Below are 12,437 nucleotides of genomic sequence, written 5' to 3'. Positions count from 1 at the left end.
GCCAACCTCGGCCTCCCAAAGTGCTGGGATTACAGGCGTGAGCCACTGTGCCCGGCTTCAATTTTTCCTTTTTTTCGGGGTGGGGGGGGATAGTTTCAGTAGTATTGGTACCAGGTTTTCCTCTTTCTTTCTCTTTCTTTCTTTTCTTTCTTCCTTTCTTTCTCTCTCTCTTTCTCTCTATCTCTCTCTCTTCTTTTCTTTCTTTCTTTCTTTCTTTCTTTCTTTCTTTCTTTCTTTCTTTCTTTCTTTCTTTCTTTCTTTCTTTCTTTCTTTCTTTCTTTCTTTCTTGCACTTCTGGTAAACTTCAGCTGTGAATCCATCTGGTCGATGGCTTTTTTGCATTGGTAGGTTTTTTTAAATTATTGAATTAATTTCAAAGCTTTTTTGTCTTTTCGAGGTTTCTCTTTTTTCCTGGTTCAATCTTCAGAGGTTGTGTGTTTTCAGAAATGTATCTATTTTATCTAGATTTTCTAATTTTGTGTCCATAGAGGTGTTCATAATAACCACTGAGGATCTTTTGTATTTCTGTAGGATCAGTTGTAATTTCACCTTAGTCATTTCTGATTGTATTTATTTGGACTTATTTTTTTTTCTTTGTGAGTCTAGCCAGCAGTCTATCTTATTTATTCTTTCAAAAAAGAAACTCTTGGTTAAACTGATATTTTGTACGAACTTTTGCATGTCAATTTCATTTGTTCTACCCAATTATAGTTATATATTTTCTACTGCAAACTTTGAGTTTGGATTGTAATTTACTTTCTAGTTCCTTTGGGTGTGATCAGATCATTAATTTTAGATCTTTCTAACTTTCTGGTTCAGGCTTTTAACATTTTAAACTTTTAACAGTGCATTACCTGAATCACAAAGATTTTGGTAAGTTATTTTTTATTATCATTAACTTATAATAATATTTTGATATATGCCTTAATTTCATCATTAACCCAAAAGTTATTCAGGAAGACATTATTTAATTTCCACATATTTGTGAATTTTTGAAATATTTTATTTATATTGGTTTCTATATTTTTTGTACTCTGATCCAAGAGTGTGTTTGGTATGATTTAAATTTTTTTTGAATTTATTGAGACTTGCTGTAATACCAAACTTGTGGTCAATCTTAGAATACGTTCCATGTGTGGATGAGAGAAATGTATATTCCATGATTGTTGGGTGGACTATTTTGCAGATGTCTATTAGTTACAATTGGTCAAATGTTAATGTTATATCCTTCATTTCTTTGTTAGTTTTCTGCCTCAAAGATCTGTCTAAGGCTGTCAGTGGGGTTTTGAAATCTCCAACTATTATTGTGTGGCTAAGTTTTTTTCTTAGGTCAAAAAGAACTTGTTTTGTGAATTTGAGTGCTACAAATATATATATAAGATAATTCAGTCTACTTGGTAAATTGAATCCTCTATCATTATATAATGTCTTTCTTTATCTTTCCTGATTGTTGTTGGTTTAAAATCTGTTTTATCTTATAAAAAGATAGGAACTCCTGCTTTTCTTGTTTGCTATTTGCATGGTAAGTTTTTCTCCATCTCTTTACTTTGAGCCGAAAGTGTTGTTACATGTGAGAGAAATTCCTTGAAGACAGCAGATGGTTGCCTTTTTAGTTTGGCATTTAGACCATTTACATTTAGGGTTAGTATTGATGGATGAGATTTTGATTCTGTACTCATGTTGTTAGCTAGTTGTTTTATAGTATTCATTGTGTAATTGCTTTATATCATCTGTGGGCTGTTTGCTTGAATTGTTTGTGGTAGCAGGTATCATTCTTTTGTTTCTATGTTTGGCACTCCTTTAAGGACCCCTTTTAAGGTTGGTCTGGTGGTAACACATTTCATCTGGGAAGGACTTTATTTTTTGTTTATGAAGCTTAGTTTGCCAGGACATGAAATTCTTAGTTGGAATTTCTTTTCTTTGAGGATGCTGAAAATATACCCCTCTGTCTTCTGCCTTTAAAGGTTTCTGCTGAGAGGTGTGCTGCTATCCTGATGGAGTTCTCTTTCAAAGTGACATGACCTTTTTCCTTAGCTGCCTTTAAGGGTTTTACTTTTGCCATTGACCTTGGTGAATCTGATGGCTCCATTCCTTGTGAATAGTCATCTTGTATAGTACCTAGCCGGAGATCTGTGTATTTCTTTGATTTGCCTGTCAAACTCTCCAACAAGATTAGGAAAATTTTTATGGACTATGTTTTCAAATATATTTTCCAAGTTAATTATTCTCTTTCCTCTCTCAGGCATGCCACAGATGCATAGATTTTGTTGCTTTACATAATCCCATATTTCTTGGAGGTTTTGTGTATTGTTCTTATTTGTTTTTCTTTATTTTTGTCTGACTGAGTAGATTTGAAAAACTAGTCTTTGAGCTCTAAGAATCTTTCCTCGGCTTGGTCTATTCTGCTCTCAATACTTCCTACTGTATTATGAACTTTTTGTAGTGAAATGTTTAATTCCAGGAGCTCTGTTTGGTTCTTTCTTTAAATGGCTATTTCATCTCTCAGCTCTTAGATCATTTTAATGAATTCCCTGGATTCCTGGGATTGGGTTTCAACTTTCTCCTGACTCTCGATGAGTTTTCTTTCCATTCAGATAATGAGTTCTGTATCTGTCAAAAAGGCTAGTTTGTTCATTTGGAGATAAGGGGATGTTCTGTAGGGTTTTCTTGTTTTTTTTTTTTTTCATTTTCATAATTCTTGCACTTATTCGTTCTCCTCTGAGGGGGCTCGTGTTCCTTTAACTGTGTTGAAACCTGATTATAGTCAGTTGGCTTTAATTCTGTGTGCTTTCAGAAGACCAGGGCTCTTTTCAGGATCTTTATTAGTGATTGGATTTTTGCCTTGGATTTCTCAGGCACTGTATACTGGCAAAAAAAAATTTTTTTTTGATGTTTTTTTGATGTAATTTAGGCTGTAATCTAGCAAATGGCATATAAGGTTAATGACTGGTAGATAGGCCCTTACTCAACAACTTGACTCTTTTGCATTTCTGAATGTTCATAGTTGTTATCTGTGGTTGGTTGGAGAGAAATGACCTCATTGGGTCTGATTCTAGGCCTTGGTGGGACACCCTCTGATAACTAGTGTAGTGCCTACATTTCCTATTTTAGGTGCTCCAGGCTGCAGAGGTCACAGCTGGCAGGCAGGCCATACCCTTCCCAGATTGGACCTGCAGAGGGAAGCATGCCCCACTGCCTCATTCACTCACAAACCCAGATGTTTTACTCTTTTCAGTGTTCTGAAAGTAAGGGCTCCTCCCCTGTTTAGTCACTACCAAAGGTGGAATTTCTTGTCTGGCTTAGAGCATCATGTGGGGGCGGTCATATGACCTGCTGTCTGGTTGTTTTCTGAGAGAAAGAGAGCTGTGTTCATCCACAGCGTTCAATCAGTGGTAGGACTGCTGGAAGTCCAGACGGTGCTATGCTGGAAGCCCAAGCCAGTGAGTCTTGCCTGGATAGGAGCATCAGGGGTGGGGAGAGTCACAATGAGTACTATCCAGGTATTTCCCAAGGGAACACAGATCTGTGTTCACTGGCAGATTTCAGGCAGTGGCGAGGCTGCTGTGTTTGACGTGCAAGCTAGCAAGTCCTGCCTGGCTAGGAGCAGCAGGGGTGGGTGTAGTTACCTGGTTCACCATCTTGATGTTTCCTGAAGGAGTACAGAGCTGTATCCACCACAGAGTTCAGGCTGGGGTGGGGCTATTGTGCTGGAAGCCCAAGACAACAAGTTCCATCTTGCCAGGAGCAGTGGGAGTGGGAGCATTCACCCAGTTTACTGTCTAGGTATTTTCTGAGGGAACACAGTGATGTGCCTTCCCACAGATTTAAGCCAGGGTCAAGGATACTATGCTAGAAGCAGGAGCTGAACATTGTCTGGCAAGGAGGAGTGGAGCAGTCTTACTGCTTTCTGGCACTTTGATGGAAGCCTCTGCCTCTCTTATGGCAGCTAGTGCTGGGCTGCTTAGGGATTCAAGGCATGTGGGGCTCCACATGGTCTTGAGTAGCGCTTCTGCAAAAACTCCCCGTGGCTCTCTGTATCAGTTGAGATGTCAAGGGGGCGGAGTCAGGAACGTTCTCTTACTCCCAGGATAGTGCAAGTCTCTGTGGGAAGTATAGATCCCTCAAAGGCTCTTACTCTCTCACCTTTTCACAGTGTAAGGGAGCTCCTTCTGGCTGTGAGTCAAACCCAGGTATGTGCAGTGCCCCAGGTTTACTCTTCTCTTTCCTCTTTGTGTCCCCTTGATCCTTTGATGGTTCTTGAAATGGTTTCTTATAAGATTTACTTGAAGAGTCAATTTTTACTCACCATTTGTTTTCTCTTCAAGAGAGCAGCACACTCTTACTGCTTATAGTCAGCCACCCTGAACCTATACATTTGCATGTAGTCTTTCTGAAGTATAATAAGGTTTTTTGACTTTATTGTAGATACTTCATGAAATTCCTGCAACTTGAGTCACATAGAGTCCTCTGAGTACTAGCAGGCTTCCATGTGCCTCTTTGCTCATTTGCAACAGCCATACTCTTAACTTATTTTTTTTCAAGATGGCTGACTAGAAACATTTTTATTTATGTGAAATCCATTTTGAAGAACAAAAATAGTATGTAGACAATCACACTTTGAATACACTGTCCAAGAGAGAACACGGGAGTTGAATAAAAAAGTAAAAGGAAACACCATAAACTAGAAAGGAGTTGGAAAAGAGGCAGTTTTCTTAAGCAGGACTGGCCAGGAGCTGGGTGTGACTTCCCCATGCAAGGAGAGGGTGAGTGAGAGCCTTTCTGTGGCCCACTTTCTCCCTGGAGAATCATACAGTCCAGACCATGACAATGCACTTTTACTTTAACAAATCCTGAGTCTAACTTGAGGAACTCCTGGGAGAATGTGAAAAGGAACTCCTCTAGAGAAAGAACTCATTTAGGGCCCCTTACCTTTTCTGAAACATAAGTGGCAATAACAAGATATCGTTTTTGATCTTAGGTTTTAATGGACTAAAAATTGTCCTGGTACACAGCAGCATCACCCCTAGGCATTAAGAAAACTCAGTCTGTTGCTTAGGGAACTGGCATGCAAGCATGCAGTAGGCTCCCATACCCAGGACTGAGAAGATGCTGTGTTCACTGGTGTTGGGAAGAGAGAACTACTCTTGGGACTTGAGCAGCTTACAGTTTGCCATGAAGCCTTGATCTCAAGTTTGGCAGGAGTTCCTATGGTCCAGGGCTGAGTTGTAGGCTAGTTATGGACTTCCAGGTCTGATGGGTCAGTTGAATCTTCTGCCACAGCCAGAAATGGGGAGCAAGCCTTGGTGGGACTGAGGCATGATAGGGATGCACATCCTTCTTCCACTGACCAGGGCTGCAGCTTCTGGAATGAGACCCACACTCTCTGTTGCAGGACATTGATGTGACAGGTGCTGTCTCTCACTGAGCACTCTTCCAGGGACCTGAGCATCTCCCCACCCTAGCTGGTCAAAGTTGGTACCTACACTCACCATTGACGGACATAAGTGCAAGCCCACAGGTCCAGCTTTGCCCTTGCCTCAGAGAATGCATGGTTCGGGATCCTGCAGATTGCACCACCCCATCTACCACTTGAGGCACCTGAGCACTCTTCCTAGGGAGCTGAGATTTGGCCTAAACTCCCTGAAACTACCACTTCAACTGGTTTCTACTTGCAAGCATTGGTTGCTGGCCCAAAAAGCCCATCACGACTGCTGCCAACATGAACACATAGTGCTTGGGGACCAGAAGGACATCTCACACTGCTATTGCTATTGCCTATACTATGTTGACTGCACGGGGCTTAAGAGCCCACTTTCCTACTTAGTTCACTGATAACACAATTGCCATTCAAGAAAGACACCCAGAGGCCCAAGAATTGGCCCACCTGGAACCACCAATGTGGGTACTAGTGTACACCACTCCTTGGCACGAGGATGGATACTCTTAGCTACCACTGCTACCACTGGAGCCTGAATACAGGCCCATCTGGTGTCAGTCCCTAGCACAACTTTACTAAAGCCTTCACTAACAAGCATACCCTAACACACAGAGGGAATCCACAGATACCACAAATGCTCTTTACAACCAAAAATACTATACAGAGATTTAACTGCTGCATGCATCTTGAGGCAAAGCCAAAGGGCTCAACACAACCAACATTATAGAAACATCTTCAGGAAAAAGTCTCCCCTAAGGAAAGTAAATTTAAAAATAGAAAGAAGTGATTGTTATACCAGATGCACAGATGTCAACATAAAGACACAGAAACATGAAAAAGCATGGAAATATGACACCCTTAAAGGAACACAATACTTCACCAGCAAGAGCTTCAAACAACAGAAAAAAAATCTCAAAATTCCATGTAAAGAATCCAAAATAAAGAAGCTCAGTGTGATGCAAGAGAAGTCTGAATACCAATATGAAGAACTCAGAAAAACAAATCAGGACATAAATGAGAAATTTACCAAAATGTGTGTGTGTATATATATATATATATATATATATATATATGAGATATGTATTTTTTAAATGTTTTATATATATAATATATCTATTTTAAATGTTGTTATATATATTTTTTAAATGTTTTGTATATATATATTTTAAAACAGGAATTCTAGAACTGAAGAATTAACTTAAGGAAATACAAAATACATTCAAAACTTCAAGAATAAGACTATACAAAATAAAAGAAAACAATTTTACAACTTAAAGAAAGGTCTTTTGAAATAATTCTGTCAGACAAAAATAAGAGAACAAAGAATTTTAAAAAAACAACAACAAAAAAAAAAACAAGGCCTTCAGGATCTTTGGGACAACAGAAAACAACTGAATGTAAACGTCATTAATATTCCTAAGTGTGAAGATAGATCAAAGTTTAGAAAACATATTTAATGAAATAATAGATGAAAACTTCCCAAGTCTACCAAGAAGTTTAGACATCCAAACACAAGAGGCTCAGTGATCCAAAGAAACAGATTACAAAAAATCTTCATCACAGCACATTAATATAACTGTCCAAAGTCAATGTGAACAATTATTTTTAAAAACAGCAAGAGAATCCAATCTGTCACTGATGGACATTTGGGTTGATTCCAAGTCTTTGCTATTGTGAATAGTGCTGCAATAAACAATGTCCATCAGTGACAGATTGGATTAAGAAAATGTGGCACATATACACCATGGAATACTATGCAGCCATAAAAAAGGATGAGTTTGCGTCCTTTGTAGGGACATGGATGCAGCTGGAAACCATCATTCTTAGCAAACTATCACAAGAACAGAAAACCAAACACCGCATGTTCTCACTCATAGGTGGGAACTGAACAACGAGATCACTTGGACTCAGGAAGGGGAACATCACACACCGGGGCCTATCATGGGGAGGGGGGAGGGGGGAGGGATTGCATTGGGAGTTATACCTGATGTAAATGACGAGTTGATGGGTGCAGCAGACTAACATGGCACAAGTATACATATGTAACAAACCTGCATGTTATGCACATGTACCCTACAACTTAAAGTATAATAATAATAAATAAATTAAAAAAAAAAAAAAACAGCAAGAGAAAGTCATCTAGTTACCTATTAAAAAAACCCATTAGACTAACAATGACCCTCTCAGCAGAAACTTCAAAGGCCCAAAAATAAATGGATGATATATTCAAAGTGTAGAAAGAAAAACAACCCTGCTGACTGTGAATAATATATTCAGCAATACTTGCCTTCATAAATGAAGGAGAAATAAAGTCTTTCCCATACAAATGCTGAGGGAATTTGTCACGATTAGATTGGCCCTACAAGAAATGCTCAAGAAGTCCTAAACATGAAAGCAAAAGGACATTAACCATTATGAAAACACGTGAAGGCAAAAGGAATTTACCATTATGAAAACACAGAAAAATAGAACTCACTAGAAAAGCAATCATACAAAAATGGAAGAGAAATGAATCGAATGGCACTACTACAGAATTCCATCAAACCACAATGACAAACAATGTGAGAAAAAAAAAACTTATGAAACAAACAGAAAACAATTGACAATATGGCAGGAAGAAAACCTCAATTGTCAATAATAATTATGAACATAAACAGACTAAAATCTCAACTTAAATGACACAGATTGATGAAATGGTAAAAAATGATCTAACCAAATTCTTCTTACAAGAAAGTTACTTTATTTTAAAAGAGCTATTAACTGAAAGAAAAAGGGTAGAAAAAAATGGTCCTTCCAAATGAACATCAAAATTGGGTAGGAGTAGCTACATTTTTATAAAATCAAACAGACATTAGGTCAAAAACAATTAAAAAGGTAATAATATAATGATAAAGAAATCAATTCAGCAAGATAATATAACAATTCTAATTATATATTTACCCAACATTGGAGCATCCAGATTGATAAATATCACTAGATATCTAAAGAGGAGATAGATTGCAATACAATAATAATTAAGGATTTAATTCCCCACTCACATTAGGCAGATCGTGAAGACAGAAATTCAACAAAGAATGTTTGACTGTAACTGGGTTATAAATCTAAATGGATGTAATAGACATTTACAGAACATCCTTCCTGACAACTGAAGAATACACATTCATCTTATCAACACATCGAATATTCTCCAGTATAAACCACAGGATAGGCCACAAGAAAAAGCTTCAACACAATTTTTAAAAATTGAAATTATATCAAGTATCTTCTCGGACCACAGTGAACACTACTAGAAATTAATACCAACAGGAACTTTAGAAAGTATACAAATATTTGGAAAGAAAACAACATGTTTGTGAATGACCATTGGGTCAATAAAGAATTTAAGATGGAAAGCAAAATATATTTGGAACAGAAATTGAAATGCAACATAGCAAAACTTGTTGGTTACAGCAAAAAGAGTGTTAAGAGAGAAGTATATGGCAATAAAGGCGTACATCCAAAAAAGGTACAAAGATTACAAAGTAACAATTTAATGATGCATATTAATCAACTAGAAAAGCCTGAACAAATCAAGATTACATTTAGCAGAAGAAAAGAAATAGCAAAGATTAAAACAGCTAAATGAAGTTGAAGCTAAAAACATAATACAAAGAATCAATGAGATTAGAAGTTGGGCAGATAAACAAAATTGATCAACTGTGAACTAAGCTAACAAAAAAGGAGGAAGACCCAAATAAACACAGAAATGACAAAGGAAACATTAAAATTTATACCACAGATATTAAAAAAAAATTGTCAGAGACTATTATGAAAACTGTATGCTTAGAATCTAGAAAACCTATAGGAAACAGATACATTCCTGGAAACATAAAATCTACTGAAATTGAATCAGGAAGAAATAGAAAATCTGAGAAGACAACTAATGAGTGATGAGCCTGAAGCTGCTATAGAGTCTCAAAACAAAAACAAGCCAAGAATGGATGTATTCACAGCCGAATTCTACCAAATAAATAAAGAATTATACCAATCATACTGAAATTATTACAAAAACTTGAGAAGGAGTGAATTAATGCCAACGTCACCAAAGTCAGGATCACACTGATACCAAAACAAAATAAGGAAATATATATATATATTTATAATGCCAATATTTTTAATATACCTAGACACAAATATCTTCAACAAAATACTAGCAAAGTTGAATCTAACAGCATGTCAAATAGACCACATACTATGATTAAGTGGGTGCTATAGCAGGGATGTAAAGATGGTTCAACATAGGCAAATAAGTAAATGTGATATATCACATCAACAGATTCGAGAACAAAAACCTTGTTATCATTTCAATTGTCAAAGAAGAAATGTTTATCATTTCAATTGATAAAACTTATCATGCCTTCATGGTAAAAAATTCAAAAAACTAGCCACAGAAGCAACATACCTAAAAATAGTAAAGGCCACATATGACAAACCCCCAGGTAACATCGTACTAACTGTGGAAATGCTGAAAGCACTTCCTCTAACAATGGGAACAAAATGAGAATACCCATGTTTGCTACTTTTCAATGTAGTACTGGAAGTGATAACTAGAACAACCAGGCAACAGCAATAAATAAAAGGCATCTAATTAGAAAAAGAGGACGTTAAATAATCTCTGTTTGCCAAAGATATAATCTTGCATGTAGAAAAACCTAAGAACTTCACCAAAAATATTTAAATTTGATAAATGAATTCAGTAAAGTTTCAAGATACAAGAATCAACTTACAAAATCAGTATAATTTCTATATACTAATTATGATCTGAGAAAGCATAAAGGCAATCTCATTTATAATAGTTACAGAAACAAACAAAATACCTGTCTATAAATTTAGCCAAGGAGGAGAAAGATTACTACAAAGAAAACTACAAAACACAGATAAAAGCAATTGAAGATTTCAAAAATAAATGGAAGAACATTCTATGCTCATACATCAGAAGAATTAATATCATTAAAATGACCATATCACACAAAGAAATCTACAGATTCAGTGCAATTCCTATCAAAATACCAACATCATTTTCACAGTATTATAAAAAATTAAAATTTATAAGGAACCAAAAAAGAGCCCTAATAACTAAAGTGTTCCTAAGCAAAAATAAAAAAGCTAGAATAGTTTCATTACCTCACTTCAATAATATTATGAGGTGATAGTAAGCAAAACAGCAAAAAAAAAAAAAAAAAAAAAAGACGTGTAGGTCAATGGTACAGAATAGAGAACCCAGAAATAAAGCCACATAAATACAGCCAAGTGATCTTTGACAAAGGCAGCAATAATATACATTGTGGAAGTGAATCACTTTTCAATAAATGGTGCTGGGAAAATTGGATAGTCATATACAAAAGAATGAAACTGGACTACCTTATTTTACCATATACAAAAATCAACTCAAGATTAATTAAAAACCTAGACAGAAGACCCCAAATTATAAAAAACAAAACAAAACAAAACAAAAAACTAAAAGAAAACCAAGGGGAAATATTTTGGACATCTATCTAGGCAAATAATTTATGACTAAGACCACAAAAGCACAGTCAATAGAAACAAAAATGGACAAATGTGACTTAATTAAATTTAAAACCTTTGCACAGCAAAGATGTAATCAACAGAGTGATGAAACAACCTATTGAATGGAAGAAAGTATTTGCAAATTATTCATTAAACTGAAGACTTACATTCAGAATATATAACAAGCTCAAAAAACTCAACAATGATAAAACATTTCATTTACAACTGGGCAGAGGACATAAACAGACATTTTTCAAATAAAAGACATACAAATGGCCAATATGTATATGAAAACTAGCTCAACATCACTAGCTATCAGAGAAATGCAAGTCAAAACCAATGTGAGATTTTTATCCTACTCCAGTCAGAATGGGCATTATTAAAATACAAAAAGTAACATATGTTCACGAGGATTTGGAGAAAAGGAAATCTTACACATTGTGCCAATATAAACTAGTGTAGTCTGTGTGAAAAACAGTATGGAGGTTTATCAGAGGGGTAATAATAGAACTACTGTTTCATCTGGCAGTCTCTCTACTGGATATCTACCCAAAGGGAAAGCAATTATATAAAAGATACCTGCACTTGTATGTTTATACAGAATTATTCACAATAGCAGAGATATGGAGTTCAATTCCTGGATATCCTTGTTAACTGTCTACGTATGATCTGGATAAATAATGTTAACAGTGGGGTGTTAAAGTCTCCCATTATTATTGTATGGGAGTCTAAGTCTCTTTGTAAGTCTCTAAGGACCTGCTATATGAATCTGGGTGCTCCTGTATTGGGTATATATTTAGGATAGTTAGCTCTTCTTGTTGAATTGATCCCTTCACCATTATGTAATGGCCTTCTTTGTCTCTTTTGATCTTTGTTGGTTTAAAGTCTGTTTTATCAGAGACTAGGATTGCAACCCCTGACTTTTTTTTGTTTTCCATTTGCTTGGCAGATCTTCCTCCATCCCTTTATTTTGATCCTATGTGTGTCTCGGCATGTGAGATGGGTCTCCTGAATACAGCAAACTGATGGGTCTTGACTCTTTGTCCAATTTGCCAGTCTGTGTCTTTTAATTGGACCTTTTCATCCATTTACATTTAAGGTTAATATTGTTATGTGTGAACTTGATCCTGTCATTGTGTTATTAGCTGGTTATTTTGCTTGTTAGTTGATGCAGTTTCTTCCTAGCATCGATGGTCTTTACATTTTTGCATGTTTTTGCAATGGCTAGTAATGGTTGTTCCTTTCCATGTTTAGTGCTTCCTTCAGGATCTCTTGTAGGGCAGGCCTGGTGGTGACAAAATCTCTAAGCATTTGCTTGTCTGTAAACAATTTTATTTCTTCTTCACTTATGAAACTTAGTTTGGCTGGATATGAAATTCTGGGTTGAAAATTCTTTTATTTAAGAATGTTGAATATTGGCCTCCACTCTCTTCTGGCTTGTAGATTTCTGCCG

The sequence above is a fragment of the Papio anubis genome, chromosome X (genome assembly GCF_008728515.1).
Source record: "Papio anubis isolate 15944 chromosome X, Panubis1.0, whole genome shotgun sequence".
Classification (NCBI taxonomy): Eukaryota; Metazoa; Chordata; class Mammalia; order Primates; family Cercopithecidae; genus Papio; species Papio anubis.
The sequence above is the reverse complement of the archived record's forward strand: the minus strand, read 5'-3'. Positions refer to the sequence as shown.